The sequence below is a fragment of the Crinia signifera genome, chromosome 3 (genome assembly GCF_055691185.1).
Source record: "Crinia signifera chromosome 3, ASM5569118v1, whole genome shotgun sequence".
Taxonomy (NCBI): domain Eukaryota; kingdom Metazoa; phylum Chordata; class Amphibia; order Anura; family Myobatrachidae; genus Crinia; species Crinia signifera.
In genome coordinates this window covers 80790696-80811212 of record NC_139219.1, presented here as the reverse complement: position 1 = coordinate 80811212, position 20517 = coordinate 80790696, and the positions used below count along the sequence as shown (strand labels likewise).

General features: G+C 44.5%; 1 long non-coding RNA gene and 2 other non-coding genes across 3 annotated transcripts; all 3 read left to right on the top strand.

Moving 5' to 3' along the window:
* The first annotated feature begins 2107 nt into the window (after positions 1-2107).
* On the top strand, positions 2108-11679 carry LOC146062530 (uncharacterized). The gene is made up of 3 exons (XR_014471374.1): positions 2108-2196; positions 10811-10968; positions 11586-11679. It is a non-coding gene; the product is annotated as an uncharacterized LOC146062530 (long non-coding RNA).
* An 8029-nt stretch (positions 11680-19708) lies between these two features.
* On the top strand, positions 19709-19824 carry LOC146065885 (U5 spliceosomal RNA). Its single transcript, XR_014472693.1, has one exon. It is a non-coding gene; the product is annotated as a U5 spliceosomal RNA (small nuclear RNA).
* A 278-nt stretch (positions 19825-20102) lies between these two features.
* Positions 20103-20218, top strand: LOC146065897 (U5 spliceosomal RNA). The gene has a single exon (XR_014472705.1). It is a non-coding gene; the product is annotated as a U5 spliceosomal RNA (small nuclear RNA).
* The last annotated feature ends 299 nt before the right edge of the window (positions 20219-20517 follow it).

The following is a 20517-nucleotide window of genomic DNA, read 5'->3' as shown; positions in this document are numbered from 1 at the left end:
GTGGTCTATTTGGTGGGCTGTACTTGTAACCTATTTTATATAGGAAGAACCTCTCGCCCCCTAAAAATAAGATTAAGTGAACATATCAGGAATATAAAAAAGGGAGAGGAGACCCATTCATTGTCGCAGCATTTCAAAACACATCATGGCAGCTCCCCTACACATATATTAATATTTTTAGGTATTAAATATGTTGAGAGACACTGCCGCAGGAGAGACATGGATGTGCAGCTAGCCAAATTGGAAATGCAGATGATCTATAATTTTAATACTTTAAAACCTCATGGTATCAACTCCGACTTTGAGTTGAAGTGGTTTCTCTAATTTTTCCAATTTTTCTGCCTTTTATGTGTTTTAGCAAAATGATGCGCATTTTTAATCATATTTATAAACTTATTTTATCATGTTTTCTTTTCCCATAAAGGTCATTATGGTATATATAGGTATGAGGTAAGGGCGGAAGTGCCCTAAAATCAACCTATCAGGACGACACATCCGTTGATCAGGTGACTTCATGTGGGGTTTACCTGTTATTTCCTTATGGACATGGACAGTGGCATACTCTCCTGATCATGTGACTCACATGCGGTCACATGACGGAGCCTACAGAGCATAGCACCAGCTCTGGAAAACGCAATGACGCAAGGAACGTACGCGTCATCGCGTGAATGACGCGACTGCCGCGACAAACCCGGAAGCGCCGGGCGGAACAGCGGCGGCGCGTGACGTCGAGGGATCTATATGGACACTATAAAAAGACTCTGGAAATGCACACTAAACATGCCTTGAAAAAGGACCCAGATAGGGTCCGAAACGCGTCGGCCAAGCAAGGGAGACTGGACGGATCGTGGAGGACGTTTACCCACTGCAGTGTCTTGATCCTGTTGGTGCCCGGGCCAGTTGGTGATTATACACATGCGCAGATTGAACTGTATTTTATATGGTTCACATTACATCTGGTAATTCCCTTCATGTATCTTGCCACTCTGCACTTGCACTTTGGATTTGATATTGTGTGCATACACTGATTTTATTGCATTTTTGTGTTTTTTTTGCTGATGTACTTATATGTTGTGTGATTCAAATACCGGTATACACTATGTGGATTATGTATTCTCTCCACATGTACATTTGATTGTGAGCTGAAGGAAACAGCTGTGTTGCCGGTACCCCACAAAGAGGAATCTGACACACAACAAGGGAAGTAAATTCTCTATTTATCTAGCGCTGGTGGAGGTTGATCCCATTCCCTTTTTTACACTATTGTAAGTACTGTAGAGCTGACCGGAGAATAACCAGAAACTGGATCAGAGTTGGAGGATTGCAGTCTAGCTACTGTAGCAACTGGTGTCTGGATACAGCTGAATGGCAGGATTACTGGAAGCTTTACAGCAGAGCTGTAGCACACAATAGCTGGATGCGACTTGTAGCAGGCAGGTCGGGAAAGTTGTATTCAACCAGACTACAACAGTGGTAGCGATGCCGGCCGAAGCTAGTGGCAGCTAGATCCAAACTGTTGCAGATACAGAGTAGCGGCTGGAAACTGTGGAATACCCATACAGGGTACCTGGTATCAGGACGTGGTAGCAACTTTACACACGGGGGGAGATATATTGCTCAGCAACATAATGCTAGCGATATATTGCTGAGCAATATATTGCTCAGTTTCTCCTTTTCATCAGCGACCAGAGTTGGTCGCTGATGAGAAGTAACCTCTGCCGGGCGGTGCCGCAGAGGTAATCAGCAAGCTCCTGCGACCAGCGATTAGAACGGGGTTAAAAATGGGAGCGCGCACCTGGCGATTTATCGCAGGGCACATTCCATCACTGGCAATATGGTTGCCAGTGACCATATTTCCAGTGATTTCAGCCTCTATCGCCCCGTTTGTACACAGCTTTAGTCCAGGAGCTGAATCTTTAAAAACCTTGCCTTGCACTGATTGGGCGAATAGCCAGGCAGCAACTGCAATAGCAGAAATGGACTCTGAATGGAATAATCAGTGCATAAGAGGAGACCTAGCATGACTTCAGCAAACAGGCCACCAGGGAGTTAATGACTGATCAGGAGTCTCACAGGTGTGCAATTAGCAGCACACAGACTTTCATTGAACGTATGGCAGCAGAAGTGCAGGCTGGAATATCCTGAGAATGCAGCAACTGGAGACAACATGCTGAACATATATGCAGAAATAACTAGGTATGTGACAAACTGTTAATAAGTAAATAAATAAATGTATTATTCTGAAGCAGCTGGGCATTTGTATTTATAAAGACTGATGTTTTTTCTTTCCGATGGTTTACATAATTATGTTCATAGGGGGGTGGAAGAATTTTTGCATAGGGGGTGCCATGAAACCTTGCACCAGCCCACCAGCCCTGCCTTTATGAATCTTTGGTGAGGCCACATTTAGGGGGTCATTCTGGTTGACTCGCAAAGCTGCAAATTTTGCAGCTTTGCAAGTCAACTAAATGTTATCTGCACGAACGTCCATCCCCCCTCACTTGCCAATTTAATTTCATGTTTGGCAACCATTGAATGATTACAACTGGCCACGTAAATATAAGTCAGTGGAGACTGACTTAAATTTGCAGCCAGTTCCCCGAAGATAGGGTGGGCAGCTGTCATCATGTGACATCAGCCGCCCACCCTGGCACCTCCATCACCAGCAAATTACCATGGGAATGCCCAGCATTTTCATGGGAATGCCCATGAAATGCTGGGCATTCCCATGGGAGCAACCCGTGCCCACTGCCCCATGGCCCCCACCCACACTGCTCTGTGCGAATGGGCCACCGACTATATAAGTCACTGTGTATGTTCGCAAACGGAGCCTGCACATGCGCATAAATGCTTATGTGTCACGAGTGGGGGGTTAGATGAAGTCGTGTGGTGCTCAGGAACAGGAGACGGACCAGGAGGGGAAGGATTGAACCGTGCTGGTTTAATAAATGATTTCATAAATGGCAGACAACTTTAGCACTTAAATACGTCTTTAAGTGGCAGTTAGTGGTAAATGAATAATTTAAAGAAGTAAGTCCCGAAAGAATATAAACCACATCTGTGATAAACAAAAGTCTGAATCAGGAGGTTTGAAGAAGCGGGAGATCCGGAAAAGGTAACACGGATAATTGGTGGTACTGTTCCTTTAAATGGGAAGAAGCCGGACACCGGTTTGCTGGAAGACGAGACGGTGGAGCGAGTGCCCCGAAGGACTCGCGAGTGCGGGAAGGCACCTGGACCTTGGCGGAAGAAGCAGCAAGGAGCCAGTGGTAGCAGTTTTCCAGCGGCAACACTAGAACTAGGCACCAGGAGTCAGGAATAATGAGTCACGAGTAAGGAGTCAGCTAGGAGCTGTGAATGACTCTGGAGACTTCTTGTACTGACCCTGAACAGCCCTAGGCAGATCCCCTATATCCCCAGGGGTTAGCTGCCATTGGCTGTCAGGGAAATCCGGGTGGAAACCTCAGACCTGGCACCAATCCCCGTGCTGCCCTTACTCAAGATGGCGGCGCCGGCCTCCCGGCGTCACCAACAATGACGGAGTGTACTGCTCCCTAGCCTCCCCGCCGCTCACTAGCCGCCAGCCCGCTGCCGACCGCTGCCGCCCGCTGCCGCCAGGACAGGAGACTAACACACGCTAGCCGGCGGCGGGCGCGGACAGGTGAGTAATGGACCCGCCGCGCTCCGCTGCGGCTGAGTGTGACAGTACCCCCCCTATTCTGGGTGACCCCAGGGCACCTACGCACCTTGTGAGGGTTTCTTTGGAAGAACTGTCTCACCAGACTTGGGGCGTGCAGATCAGCAGAATTTACCCAGGAATTCTCTTCGGGGCCAAATCCAGCCCACTCCACCAGAAACTGAAGATGGGAATTACGACAACGGGAGTCTATGATCCGTTTTACTTCGAATTCTGCCTCCCTCTCGGAGCAAATTTTAGGCGGCTTGGGCACCTTTCTTTGGTACATGTTTAATCTCAGCGGTTTGAGAAGGGAGATGTGGAAGGAGTTGGAAACCTTCAGAGATGACGGTAGTTGTAACCTGTAAGCGACGGGATTAATAACTTGAATAATCGGAAATGGCCCAATAAACCGAGGAGCTAGCTTCATGGATGGTAAACGAAGGCGTAGATGGCGGGTAGACAGCCATACCCGATCTCCGACTTTCAAACGAGGAACTGCCTTTCTCTTTCTGTCGGCCATCCTCTTGTATCGAGCCGAAGATTTGAGGAGGGCGTTGTGGACGTCCGACCAGATTTTACTGAATCGTTGCAACGAGGCGGTTGCTGCGGGTACTTCGGAAGAAGGTAACTCGGTGAAGTCTGGGGATCGTGGGTGCTTGCCATATACGGTAAAGAAAGGAGTGGTCTCTGAAGACGAATGGTAGGAGTTATTGTGGGCGTATTCTGCCCAAGGCAAAAGATCCACCCAGTCATCTTGGGAAGAAGAGACGAAAAGCCGGATGAATGCCTCTAGGTCTTGGTTGACCCGTTCCGTCTGGCCGTTGGTCTGCGGATGAAAGGCGGTGGAGAATTTGAGTTTAACTTGTACGGCGGAGCAAAGTGCTCTCCAGAACCTTGCCACGAACTGTGTTCCGCGGTCGGAAACAATCTCCTTGGGTAGGCCATGCAATTTGAAGATGGTAGAAATAAAAAGTTGTGCTAACACGGAGGCCGATGGAAGGCTCTTTAATGGGAAGAAATGCACCATCTTGGAGAAGCGGTCAACCACCACCCAGATCACTGTATGCCCTTTTGAGGGGGGAAGCTCTGATATAAAGTCCATCGATAAATGGGTCCACGGTTCAGTGGGAATGGAGAGCGGAAGGAGTGTACCAGCAGGGGAGGTTCTGGGAATCTTATGCTGAGCACACTTTACACAGGATGTGACAAAACTGGCTACATCACGACGAATGGTGGGCCACCAGTATGAGCGGAGTAGGAACTTTAGAGTCTTTTGTGCCCCAGAGTGCCCTACGAAGCGGGAGGAATGGCCCCAAGATAACACTCTCTTGCGAAGGTTGAGAGGAACGAAGGTCTTGCCAGGAGGAGGTGTAGGTTGGGTTGTCAACTGAGCGAAGACGATTGGACTCAAGATTGGCTGGGGAGTTGCTTCGAGATCTGTAGACGTCTTAAAAGAGCGAGAAAGGGCATCGGCCTTGGCATTCATGGACCCGGGTCGAAATTGGATCTGAAAGTGGAAACGTTCGAAGAACATAGCCCAGCGGGCTTGACGAGCAGTGAGACATTGGACCTGTTTGAGGAAAGTAAGATTTTTGTGGTCGGAGTAAACAGTGATTCTATGTCGCGCTCCCTCCAAGAGATAGCGCCACTCTTCAAACGCTGACTTGACCGCCAACAACTCCTGTTCTCCTATAGAGTAGTTCTTCTCCGCAGGCAAAATTTTTTTTGAGAAGTAGGCACACGGGTGTAGTTCTTGATCATCTCCTCTCTGAGATAGAATTGCTCCTACCCCCTCAGAGGATGCATCCACCTCCAGGATAAAAGGTTTATCCAGATCTGGTTGGAGCAGGATGGGGGCCGTCATGAAAGCATCCTTCAGTTGTTGGAAGGCATGGAAGGCCTCGGGGGGCCATAGGCTCGGATCGGCTCCCTTGCGAGTGAGGGCGGTGAGAGGAGCAGCAATGGTGGAGAAATTCCGGATAAACCGGCGGTAGTAGTTTGAAAAGCCCAGGAATCTCTGGATTCCTTTGAGAGTGGTAGGGATCGTCCAGTCCTGAATGGCTCTCACCTTCTCAGGGTCCATCTCTATACCGGTGCAGGAGAGGATGTGCCCAAGGAACGGAATGGAGGTAACTTCGAACACGCATTTCTCCAACTTGCAGAACAACTGGTTTTTGCGAAGCCGACGCAGGACTTCTGACACCGTCTGCCTATGAAGATGGAGGTTAGGGGAGAAGATGAGGATGTCATCCAGATAGACCACGATGGAATTATACAACAGGTCCCGGAATATATCATTCACGAATTGCTGGAAGACGGCAGGAGCGTTACAAAGACCAAACGGCATCACCAGGTATTCGTAGTGCCCGTCACGGGTGTTGAATGCCGTCTTCCATTCATCTCCGGGACGGATCCGGATCAAGTTGTAGGCCCCTCTCAAATCTAATTTTGTGAAGATAGAAGCCCCTTTGATCTTATCGAATAACTCTGTGATGAGAGGTAGGGGGTAACGATTCTTGATTGTGATATCGTTCAACCCCCTGTAATCAATGCAAGGCCGGAGGGATCCATCCTTTTTTTTTACAAAAAAAAACCCCGCCCCAGCTGGAGAGGTGGAAGGTCGAATGAATCCTTTATTGAGGTTTTCTTGAATATAGGTGGACATGGCCTCAGTCTCGGGAAGAGACAACGGGTAGATACGTCCACGAGGCGGGTATTTCCCGGGCATCAACTCTATAGGACAGTCCCAAGGCCTATGTGGAGGAAGAGTGTCGGCACCTCCTTTGCTGAAGACGTCTGAGAAGGGAAGGTATGGTGTAGGTAGCGACAAAGGTGGAGATAAGGAAGACGAAGAAGGGCTGGTGGGTTCAACTTGCTGATTCGCCTGGTTGAGTGGGATAACCCGGGAGAGGCAAGTGGATGGACAATTGGTGCCCCAAGCCTTGATCTCCATGTTGGACCAGTCGATATGGGGATTGTGCTGGGTGAGCCATGGCAATCCCAGAACCATTTCATGCGAGGACTGGGGTAGAACCATGAACTCTACTGTCTCTTGATGAAGAGCCCCCACAATTATAGTCGTTGGAGAGGTTTGAAGGGTAATCTGCCCGCTACAGATGCGACTCCCATCTACCGCTGTAAGGAACAATGGATGTTCCAAGGATCGTACGGACAGGGAGTGTTGGGTGATGAAAGATGCGGAGAGGAAATTCCCCGCTGCTCCTGAATCCAGCAAGGCCTGGACTTTGATTCTCCCTTGAGGGGATACGAGAGTAACCGGGATGGTGGAATCGGTAGAGGAGGGAGATGGAAGCAAGACTCCTAATCGGACCTCCCTCGGAGAGATTAGGAGCGATCGTTTCCCGGACGTAGTGGGCAGGAGGATAGTAGATGAGCAGAGGAGCCACAATACATGCATAAATTCTCTCGTCGTCTACGGGATTTCTCCTCCAACGAGAGCCGGGAGCGGTTGATCTGCATGGGTTCTTCTGAGGGAGCAGCCATCGAAGAACTTGACTTGAGTGCAGGTAGAGGGTTAGGAGGGAAACGAGGGCGAAGGCGATCTGAACGATTTCTCTCAAGTTGACGCTCCTGTAGTCGTAGATCCACCTTATTGCATAGGGAAATAAGTTCGGCCAGAGTGAGAGGAGTGTCCCGTGTAGCTAATTCGTCCTTGATTCGACCGGAGAGCCCATTCCAGAAAGCTGAGACGAGAGCCTCTTCATTCCATCTCAATTCGGAAGCCAGGGTTTGGAATTGTATGACGTATTGTCCCACCGGACGGCTTCCCTGGCGAACCCTTAGAATCTCGGTGGCAGCTGAGGAGACCCTGCCGGGTTCGTCGAAGATGTGCCGGAAGGAGGTAATAAAGGCGTCATAGTCGTCGAGCAGGGGATCAGAGCGCTCCCAGAGGGGTGACACCCAATCCAGGGCGGCCCCAGTCAGAAGGGACACAATATATGCCACACGAGCCTTGGGTGAAGGAAAGTTCGAAGACTGAAGGGTAAAATGAACGTCACATTGGTTCAAAAACCCACGACATCCTTTTGGTGAGCCATCGTATTTGTTAGGAGTTGGCAAATGCAGGTGATTGGGAACACTTGGGCCTGGAATGGGTGCCGGTGCCGGAACTCCCTGCGCCGGGGCTGGTGGACCAGGGGAGGCCGCAGAAGGAGGTGACAGGGTCTGTAGGAATTGGGCTACTTGACGCTGTGTCGTCTCTACTTGTTCCAAACGAGCCACGATGCCTTGTAGTACCTCCGTCATGGAGGCCTGTGCTTCACCCGACTCCATCGGGTCAGTACAAACTGTCACGAGTGGGGGGTTAGATGAAGTCGTGTGGTGCTCAGGAACAGGAGACGGACCAGGAGGGGAAGGATTGAACCGTGCTGGTTTAATAAATGATTTCATAAATGGCAGACAACTTTAGCACTTAAATACGTCTTTAAGTGGCAGTTAGTGGTAAATGAATAATTTAAAGAAGTATGTCCCGAAAGAATATAAACCACATCTGTGATAAACAAAAGTCTGAATCAGGAGGTTTGAAGAAGCGGGAGATCCGGAAAAGGTAACACGGATAATTGGTGGTACTGTTCCTTTAAATGGGAAGAAGCCGGACACCGGTTTGCTGGAAGACGAGACGGTGGAGCGAGTGCCCCGAAGGACTCGCGAGTGCGGGAAGGCACCTGGACCTTGGCGGAAGAAGCAGCAAGGAGCCAGTGGTAGCAGTTTTCCAGCGGCAACACTAGAACTAGGCACCAGGAGTCAGGAATAATGAGTCACGAGTCAGGAGTCAGCTAGGAGCTGTGAATGACTCTGGAGACTTCTTGTACTGACCCTGAACAGCCCTAGGCAGATCCCCTATATCCCCAGGGGTTAGCTGCCATTGGCTGTCAGGGAAATCCGGGTGGAAACCTCAGACCTGGCACCAATCCCCGTGCTGCCCTTACTCAAGATGGCGGCGCTGGCCTCCCGGCGTCACCAACAATGACGGAGTGTACTGCTCCCTAGGCTCCCCGCCGCTCACTAGCCGCCAGCCCGCTGCCGACCGCTGCCGCCCGCTGCCCCCAGGACAGGAGACTAACACACGCTAGCCGGCGGCGGGCGCGGACGGGTGAGTAATGGACCCGCCGCGCTCCGCTGCGGCTGAGTGTGACACTTATGCACATGTGCAGAAGCTTAACATCACTTCCCCATGCAATCATATTAGAATGACCTCCTTAGAGTACTGTGTTCACTTTTGGGCACTTCACCTTAAAAAAGACATAAATTAACTGGAACGGGTTCAGAGAAGGTCAACTAAACTAATAAGGGGTGTTGAGTCACCAGAATATAAAGATAGGCTAAGTTCTGGAACACTTTGCCAGAAAATGTGTTAACAGCAATTACTGTAAATGAGTTTAAACTAAAAATAGATAAATGCTTGGCCATAAATGGAATCATATACAGTAGTCATGACTTAGGGCCTTATTCTGGTTGAGGCAGTCCTTTCCGAATTCTTTCAGATGGTGACTTTTAACTACTTGCGCACGCGTAAGCAACGCAATGCGCATGTGCAACGCAGTGTCTTCGTACTCGTTCTCAGCAATACCGTCTAAAAATGTCCACCGAACTCCCTCGGGAAATATGGGTGTAATATGGGCGTCATGTGGGCGTGTATAAGGGCACGTTTTCAAAGTGGGCAAAACTGGGCGTAAATCGGGGCGTACACATGGGAGTGCACGAACAGTGGTAGGTATGCATTCGGAACACACACACCGAGCGCAAGCGAACCAACACGGCAGAAATCTTTGGTGTCAACAAGCAGCTTTCACTTCTCGGAGGGCAATGGTTCATGCGCTAGGCATTTGGATCGCCCAATTAGTACGCCCGCACCTTAAACACTCGCAGCTGAGCACAATACAATCCAGTCCTCTGGTCATCACTGATTAATTAAACACTTTTCACAGGTTCTATTGGAACCACTAAGTCATTGTTGCCTAAATGGGACAATACTAAATAGTTGAATATATTCTGCAAACACATTTATTTTATTGTTGGTATCTGGCCCACATTTACGCTGCACTCAATGGACATAACTGTGTTACCCAAATCTATATGCAAATCTGCCCGTTACATTAATGTGAAACAGCACACATGTTCGCAAAAAAGTAGTTTTAATAAATAATAATGTCAAAATATAACAATTTTGCACCATGTTAGTTTGCACATGGGAACATAAGGGGGAAAATAAATAAAATGTGAACGAAATTTAAAACATATCCACAGCAGAATCATTAGGAACACACCAGGTGGCTTCACAAGAGGTGTATAGGAACAACACTTCGAGCCCAGCAGCCAGCATTTGAACCAGACAGGGGGCAACAGGGGAACAAAGCCAAATATTCCAAGAGAAGGTACATGAAATGTGGGGACCCTTTGCACGGGATTGGATTGCACAGCCGAAGCTGACACACACAGCAAAAGAATAAATTTGGAAATACGTAATGACAGAGATTAATACAGATACCACATTATTTACAGCCACGTTTGGCCTTGGTAGGGGCCTTGCCATGTGCAGTAGCTCTTCGGCCATGTTGTGCTGGTGGGTTGGGGGGGATCAGCTGCTGTGGAAGAGGGTGTTGCTCTTCCCCTTCCAGCAGCAGGGACTGCTGATGATGGATCAGCAGCAGAAGCAACAGACAATAGGGCCCTATTGGTGGAGATTAGGGTACTTGTGTAGGGTACTTGCAATATAGTGGCATACAATTCATGCAATGCGATTTTACATTGTAAAGACCCAATTTTTAATTGTATAGTCACCCATGGGTGATTTCATACCCCCACTATCCAACTACGCATGGAGTTGATTTTATATAGTGTGGCAAGCGCAGCGAGCCACCGAGCCCGAAGCGTGGCGAGCGGACGGAGAATACATGTAAAGTAATCCCATGGGTGACTATACAATTAAAAATCTGGTCTTTACAATGAAAAATCGCATCGCATGCCTTAAGTAGTGGCATGCAATGAAAAAATCGGGCGCCCAGATAATACACAAGTACCGAAATTAGCTCCGCTGTTAAATTAAAACACATTTAAGGAAAATTAACCAAAGTTTGTTATGTCATGCTAACAATTTACCTTCCATTTCAGCCACGAATACATCCACTGGGGCCTCGCTATCCATGTTGCTAACTCTACGGATCTCCTCTATTACCACACAGTCTTGGGCCAACTGTTCCAGGGAGGAGAGTGCAAGATTGCGGGGCATGCTGCCAGCCCCAGTGGTCTGGCTGTGTGTCCAACGTGCGGTCAGTTTTTTTTTTAAGGTTAATTTTGAAATCATGCCACCTGCAACCCAAAATTAAAAATTATTACATATAACACCTGATGAGATTTTTGTCATGCATTGTTATATGCTATTGATTCTTTTTGATGCGTCATTCAACATAACTGCCATTATTTCCAAACGAAAAATGTGGATATGTTTTACATGCCCATTGTTCATATTCTTCACCATTCACAGTCGCCATCTTATATAATGGAATATTTGATATGATATTGACATAGTGTATAGATAATAATTATGAAAAAAGGTCGGTAATCATAATGGTTGTAGCTTTACAGTACATTGCTGACTGGTAAGGGTTGTCAAGTTTGAGAGAGGTTCAAGTCTAGGTGCCCTTTGAAACACATTTTAAATTTCTTGTATAAGTTAAAGATTTCATACAGTAAACAACTGTGTGTGTGTGTCACCATCATAGTAGTTAGTTTAATGTTGAAAGCAGTAGCCTATGTAGCCTATGTAATTGTGTGTATCTATGATTTTTGATGCTGTGGGTCATTTTGAAATATTGTATGGATCACAATATAAAATGTATACATGAATATCAATAGTAATGTTGAACCCCCTTTAACATGCCGACAGATTACCAGAGACAAGTCCACAAGGGCATCCGAGGTGCCCTTACAAGAATGAGGGAGCACCCCCTAATGGTGGCCCAAGACCTGCAGGACCTTACGGACCTCCTTATTTAATTGTTTTTATTTGATTTTGTTATAATAAACAGTTGTTGAGAGTTAGAAGTTGTCTGTGTGTTTTTGTTTAAATTAACAGTATATGTGTAACTTTTGTTATATATTTATCGCACTTGCAAAAGGTAGATACTGTATAGAGATGTGTGTTTTCATAAAGTGTAAGAAAGTTAAGGGTAATGAATAAATGGTGTTGAAGGTGTGGTGGTGTGTATGTGTGTGTGTTTGCACAGCGGTCTACAGTACCTTTATTATAGTGACCAATTCATTGCATGACACAAAATTTATTCTTTAAAAAAAAAAAAATAGCCAGTATGCATAATGATGTACACACACACGTACTGTGTTTTAAAATGTAGGTATTTGACATTTATTATGTGTTAATCACAATTTGAATATTTTGAATGATTGCATTTGCCTTCCAATTAATATATAGTATGCATACATAAAACACAGGTAAAGGGGCAACAATGAAGTAATAAAACTTAACATGATGTAAGGGTTAATCTAAAGTGCCAATTAGGAAGTAATTGATTACATTTAAAAATAATATATATGTTCGGAGGTACCCTAATTGGGTAAGTGTGTCATGTTGCTGAAGCATGTTTTCCGAATAGATTACTGAGGTTTGCCACATACACCAACTCGGTGCGTACGGTCAGCTTCCCATCCATTCGGACGCACTAGGACCGTGCAGAATCTTTGAGTTCCCACCGCACACGGACGTGTGGATGCAGTCGAAGACACTCCCTCCTCTTAGAAAGTCCATCCTGACAGATGCGGACGACCTGTAGGCGTGTGTTCTTTGATGGTCCGACGTGCGTGGCGTTTGGTCATTTCCGAAAGAACGCGCATCCCAAAGAGTCAACTAGAATAAGGCCCTTAGACTAGTTCAATTGGTTGAACTCGATGGACTGACCTCTTTTTTTGATCTAATTTACTATGTAATATAATATAGTTGTGTGTAGATGAAAAGCTTGCTTTATTGAATGCGTCTATTAAGCACTTGGATTAAATTAATTTCAACCAAGAAGATCATTACAAGTGTATTTTGTGTTTTAGAATGTTTACTGTAGTCTTTAATATGTATTGTAAATGGGAATAATGATTTGTTTCTCTAAACTACATTACAGCCACACTCTATCACTTTTTACCTGAAATATGTTCATTTTGTGCTGTTCCCACAGATCATTTTCAAAGCAATGACCCATTGAAAATTAGAAATGACATGATTATTTCAGGAAGATGTGCATCATAACAATTTATGCTTGAATGCACATCAGTGCGATATCAAAATGCACAAAGATTTTCTTGATCTACTGCTATCGTTGCATTTACATTATCACTTTTTGTTTAGCATCTTCTGCGGTTAGAATTCAAAAACCAGATGATCAGATTAAGATTATGTTTGCCTAATGTCAGAAGTTTTTTCAGCGACGTGCTTACAACATCACACAATTACATCATTTCAACATCTTTAGGGATTGGCCTTGTTCAATGTTAACATTTCGGTTTGACCTTAAATGTAATGCTTCTTTGACAATGAAAGGACATGATTTTGATGCAACAGTAAGAATATAAATTCAATTTTCCATTTAAAATCTACATAACCCAAGTATGAAAAGAAAACAGTCTGGAAAATGCACTTTAAAATGGTCAACAAATGATGAATCAAGTAATTTTATAAATTTTTTTCACTTAGGAGCTAGCAACAAGAGTGAGTTACAAATTTTATAGGATCCATTTTTAAATTTATAGAGACAACTGATCATAAAATCAAGGATGTTTCATTCAGACAGCCTTTCAGTCCCACATTAGATCTTGTCAAGTGTAGACATTTAGAAAACGCTTTTAAAAGCCAAATATAGGCATAATAAATTGCTACCATAAAGAATTTACAACTTAATTGTTAATACTTCAGTCCTCGGAAGGTGAAGTACTTCTTGGCATCAGCACAGTTCCTACTGCTAAGTAGTTATGTAAGATTATAGACTGATAAATGAATCTTGTTAACTACAGTTAGCAGCCATTGTTAGTTACCGTGGGCCTGATTTCTCTAATTTTTCCTCTGTGTGGGTGCTTGTGAGTGGATGTGTAAGTGTGCACATCCTCTCACAGCATAGCAAGGTGATTTGGGCAGTGGGGGGTGTGTGCTCACCGGGGCGGCATGACCCTGCTCGCTAGGCTCTAAATATATGCAGCCTAGCAAGCAGGTCTGAATCAGGCCCACTATGTGCTCACAGTCACAAGTAGTTGCGTGCATGTAGCATATTGTATAAATGGAGACCAGTGAAATAAGCATTTCCGGGTGCAAACTGGGCAACAAGTATCGACAAATGGAGCAGCTATAGTATGGCCTTAATTCTATAGACAAAAAAGAAAATAATGACAGCGCCCAGACCGCTGCAGCCTTTGAAACGCCTTAAGATCCCCAAATCTTAATGACAAATGCAATACAAAAAAATTGGTGTTCCAGATGGCGCTGCAGTCTCCTCTTTTTTAGTGTGTGAATTTTCTGTCACCAGTAGGTAGAATCAAATCACACTCCTTCTGTCCAGTCGATCTTAAAGACACCTGGGTAAAGTTCACTATGTGCCCGTAATGGTTTCTTTAAGTTCCCACGACCTCTGCATACACAAATAACGATGTATCAAAGAAGAAGTAAATTGTGACTCATGGGAGCACCACCAACGAGAGATTTTTCTAGGGACGTTAGGTCCTGTGATATATAACATGTTGGTTTCGAATATTGTGATGTGAAATATCCTGCTGAGAGTCTGTGCTAGTCTTTCTTGTTTTCCTTTGATACTACAATAACTGATTCATACTTCAGTTTCGACTTTAGCAAGACAAAGGTAGGGAAATTAACTCCATAAATAAAAATAATATAAGAATACACTATATATATATAAGAATACTGAACCCAACCCTAACTTGCCACATATAGCCAACATCAGATAGAGCTGTATAATTCATCTAACAAAATACTGACTGTACCCAGGCCTACTAAATTCACTCCTTAAAAATGGCTACTTTCTCCCTAAAAAACGAAATATCATCCAGACGTAAAAACTTGGATGATGTGGGTAACATCTTCCCGGACATGACAGGTGGCACTAGTAGTGCAAAAAATTGGAATGAGGACCTGATGGACCTAAAATATAAACTTCAAAAAAGAGCAAGAATTACTTGGGACATGACCACCCTGGAAAATTATCTCAAAAATAAAATCACACCTAGAGGTCTGAGACCTAAGATCTTCCCCACTTTCCAACTGGCCAGTGAAGGTCTGGTCAAAGATTGGGAAGATGCCCTTCTGAGATGTTCGCAAGAACTGGTGTCCTTACTAATTAAACATGACCATCTTATACTAAGCACGTGCGAAAAGGAGCTAGAAGACTTAAGTACCAAGTTGGAATCTTGGGAAAAGGATGAAACATTCCAAAAAAATTTTGAGAAAATCAATAGAGATCTGGACAATTACGAGCAGGATATCATTAATAGGAAAAGGACAAAGTTCAATCGGGACATCAAGGACTTTGAAACTGGCAACATCTTTAAGTGGAAAAGAACACTGGATAAAAGGACAACTAGAAAACCCGGAAATAGGGGTTATAGTCAGACAGAAACTGAGTCTTCTGGAGGAGAAGACCTATCTGATAATAGTGAAGTGAGTATTTCTGAAAGAGAATACAGAAGGGAATCCCGTACTGAAGCATCTTCTTCTTTTTTTAGATGGTGGACCGGGAGGCAGTTCCCGATACAGAACAAGAGGAAATTACGGAGGGGCAGGAAGAAATCGAAAAAACCGATCGAATTGGGAATATCAAAGGACATCAAAGTACCCTGCCAGAACCAAGAAACCGTAGAGAATATGCAAAATAACCTCAGGATCATCAATCTGTCAGACAGAGAACTCACACCACCTCAGATAACAGTACTGGAAAGGGGCCTTTCCTTTTCCCCAACAAGATCATTCAATCGCTTTCACTGGGAAAGAAATTTGAAACTATTTGGCAGGAAAATGTTGTTAAAAATTTTTTATGCTACTAGTAATGAAGATCGTGAAACCTCCACTGTGCTAGATAGCAGAGATATGGAATGCTTGGCAGCCTTAGAGGAACTTCAACAAGAATCAAACAACAGTAGTGATACCTCTAATACAACAAGACCGCAATGCCGAAAAAAATCTCAATTCTTTCCCCAAGATACCACCTGTCCACAAGTAAGAGTCTTCCAAGAACTAGTGTCACGTGATCTCGACCACTTATATAAAAGAACTAACAGAAGACAGTATCAAAGTAACCTCCAGAAAGAGGAAATTAGAGCATTACAAGAGATAAAAACCTGGGAGGATATACAGATCAAACCCTCAGACAAGGGTGGCAATGTCGTGATATGGCCAACCCACATGTATAAAAAAGAAGCTCTGAGACAGCTTGAAGATACAGGGTGCTACAGAAAAATATTATTCAATCCCACGGAGAATTTCAATACAATACTTGTGAGAATTTTAGACAGAGCTCTAAATAATGGAGTCATCACGAAACAAGAATATGGATACCTAAAAACGGATTATCCTAAGACACCCACATTTTATCTGCTGCCAAAGGTTCATAAAAACCTGTTGGAACCCCCTGGTCGCCCGATAGTATCGGGGATCGGTGGCATATCAGAAAACCTCAGCAGATTTGTGGATTTACATCTGCGCCACCATGTACTGGGATTGCCATCCTACATCCAAGATACATCCGATGTCTTGCGCAAGCTGGATGATATAAAATTGGAGGAAAACCATATACTCATGACATTGGACGTTGAGTCCTTGTACACGAGCATAGAACATTCATTTGGCTTATCTGCTGCCAAATACTTCCTCCAGATGGAAGGCTCTACTGAATTCCACACTTTTCTTATGGATTTGTTGGATTTCATCCTAACACGGAACTACTTTACATTTTGTGATCAGCATTTTTTGCAGACCAGGGGTACTGCAATGGGGGCCGCTTGTGCCCCCACATATGCGAACTTATTTTTAGTATGGTGGGAACGCGAATATGTGTTTAATGAGGAAAATGATCGATATACCAGCCATGTGATAGCATGGTGGAGGTATATCGATGATATACTGTTAATATGGGAAGGAGATCAACCAATGTTGCTCAAATTCATTGAGCACTTGAACCATAATAACCTCAACATAAAATTGACCCACCACCTAAGTACTGATTCAGTTCCATTTTTGGATTTGGAGATATATAGAGGGCTCAATGGAATCATTCAGACCCAACTATATCGCAAAGAAACAGCCACAAATTCCATATTACATCAAACCAGCTCCCACTTTCCCCCTACAGTGGAGAATCTGCCTAAAGGGGAGTTTCTACGATTGCGAAGGAACTGTTCGGACAATAAGATCTTTAAAGAACAGAGTCAAGATCTAACTACTAGACTAATGGAAAGGGGGTACAGTAGAAGGTCCATAAAAAAGGCCAAGAAAGCAGTAACCCAAGTTAATCGGGAATCCTTGATCTTCTCCAAAAAGAAGACAAAAGAAGATACCAATAAAATCAGATTTGTAGGAAATTACTGCAGAGAGTGGAGGAATATACAACAAATCATCCAGCAGCACTGGCCGATCCTACTACTAGATGAGGACCTTTCTAAAGTCCTCGACCCCAAAGTAGCCATGAGCTGGCGCCGGTCAAAAAATCTACGGGACGAATTAGTCCATAGCCACTATAAAAAAACTCAAAAACCGGATACTGCACAAGGATCCTTAGCTTGTGGGAGCTGCAAAGCATGCGAATATATGCATAAATGCGGGGAAGTGGAAGATAAGTATGGCAACAAGATTCAAATCCAACAATTTATTAATTGTAATTCAACAGGGGTCATATATTGTATTATATGCCCCTGCAAAATGAAATATGTAGGTATGACTACCAGAGCCCTGAAACAAAGAATATTGGAACACGTGGGAACAGTACGAAATTCCATTTCTGATATAGCCAAATTTAAGAAACTGACATCAGTGGCACGCCACTACAATCGCCATCACAAGAACTCATTCAAGGGAACTCAGGTCATTGGCCTGGAACGAATAAAATTGGGGATTAGAGGTGGAGACCTCCAGAAGAACCTCCTACAGCGAGAGAGTGAGTGGACATTCAAATTAGATGCCCTTTCACCGTCAGGATTAAATGAATACATAAATTATCAAGTATTTCTGTAAATACCCATGTTAACAACAGATACTGTATTATAGCTAGGCAACAAAAATATAAGCCATTATATTTAAAACACAACAATGGACAACCAATCACATAATTAAAATCTGGACTAGTATATAAACTCTAAAACACAAATTCACGAGTGGGGTACCTTTCATATCCCTTGCACCAATAGCGACACTAAATCCCTCTTAGGATAAAGACAGACTCACTACTAAGAATCTGTCCTCATAGATGCACATTATCACTAGGAAACACAGGATAATGGGACATTAAAATCCCACATACCTATGTTCTCTATTTCATTTCACAATATATTTACATATTTTTCTCCCTTTCATACTCCGTTAAATGTCGGATTTAATGTATGTGAACATACACCTTTTTTCAATAAATTATTTTCACATTTTTTTCACACTTTTCTCACTTTTCATTCACAGGTTTTTCACGTTTTTTTATATATACATTTTTTTCATATGTATAGATTTTTCCCTATATAGCTGAATAATTAAGTCCATTATCTAATACCAACATTACATAGTATATATATTCACCAAAATACAGTTAGATAACAATTATGTGATATGCTTCTATAATGAGATATGGATTAACACCTAATATAATTAGCCTTGATCTAAAAATATGGTCTTAAGCTGGGTAACACAGATGATGAGGTGGATATGATTAAATCCACAAAGATAAAAGGTCGGGAGAGCTCACCGCAGTCTCTTCCCAATATACACTAGGTAAACAGGCAGAGTTAGATAGTTCCCTAGGCAACGATGCCTACGATCTCGTGGCTGTGGATAAAGCATTAGTAGCGTCAGCATGTACGTACGTGTTTTAATGATTCCAATACGTACCACAGCTGATAGTAAGCCAATAGTTACCATGAGAAAGATATGAATAGAGTCCGCCTGAAGGGGGAGTAGCCTAGACGTCAGAGCACTAACGTGCCTGAATGACAGCTGGCTACGTAGGGACGCCGCCCGCTGCCATGGTGCAGACGCTGACGGAACCCGCGCTGAGGAGGAGTGGTTGTGAGTCTCAGCTGATAGCGGGACCGCAGCCTATCAGAATCTGCATCCGCATTGAGTGACAGGACATATGGCAAAGATGCTGGGATAGTGGCAAGGTCCAATCGAACGGGAGTTTGAATTACCCGCGAACGGGTGCGAGTACAAATATACGCGATTTAGCTACCACTATACACTGGTGAACAAGCCTCCAGGCGAAACGCGCGTCCAGTATCGGGGCTGACAGTCACAGACGGGGAACTTGGTGCACGCAGGATGATCCAGTGAAGGCTACTTGAGTATCATTTTCCTTGCTTTGAATTCCCTTATTGCTGGCACAGCTAAGCTGTGGGATTTAACCCTGTTGATTATGCGAGAGATACATTGTAACCATGAATTGATTTCCTATGTTAGAGCATGTACACTGTAGCAACTGACTCTACTAAACCTGTGGTTAGGATACAATATACCAATTAAGAGTGTCTTTAACCAATTCAGTGTCCAGTGAGGGATATTTTTAATTGTTTACACCATTGATAGTAAATAAATGAAGGATATATTTTTCCCATTTGGGACTGTAACTTCTCTTATCTAAGGGACTCTCATTGGTCCCGGCACCAGGGCGATTGGTAAGGAGTGCCAAAGATTCCTACAGCAAGGGGAAGCCTGGTGAACAATCTGCTCTTTTTTATTTCAAGTTGGGCGCTCTCATTGAGCTGAGTGGGGCCTGCCAGCACGGCACTCAGACGACAGGTGAAATCTTGGTAATGCTCTGGTTTCTCTTCAGAACGCACAAATCTTTCGCCTTTTACTAAAGATTTTCGTGGAGAGGAGCAAAACTGAGTTTTGTCTCAATTTTTGTGTGCCCCAGCATAATGGGGTTTCTTTTCTCAGTTTAAAGACAGAATGAGGGTGCTTTCTAGAAAGTGAGCTCATTTGCATAGCGAGCACAGCATATGTCTGTTTCTTCCCATGCAGTAAATTCTTGACCGTGTTAATTATTTCCAAAATATGAAGCAATTGGTAAGGAGTGCCAAAGATTCTTACAGCAAGGGGAAGCCTGGTGAACAATCTGCTCTTTTTTATTTCAAGTTGGGTGCTCTCATTGAGCTGAGTGAGGCCTGCCAGCACGGCACTCAGACGAAGGGTGAAATCTTGGTCATGCTTTGGTTTCTCTTCAGAACGCACAAATCTTTCGCCTTTTACTAAAGATTTCCGTGGAGAGGAGCAAAACTGAGTTTTGTCTCAATTTTTGTGTGACCCAGCTTAATGGGGTTTCTTTTCTCAGTAGTCATGGGCAAGACGATTCATTGGAATGAGTTGAGCCGCACGACTCAGCTCAGCTCAGCTCAGCTCAGTGTGTTGAGACAGTGACTCGGCTCTCGAGTCACTACTCATATGATATTACAGGCACAGGGAGACAGTGCAGGGCTCAGCCTGACAGCACACTCAGGGAGTAGCAGAGGCTCTGTCCCTCAGTGTGTGCTGTGTGCGGGCAGACAGGTAGTTAGTCAGTGGCTGGGCTCATGTGTAGTGTGGAACTGCAGGCACAGGGAGACAGTGCACGGCTCTCAGC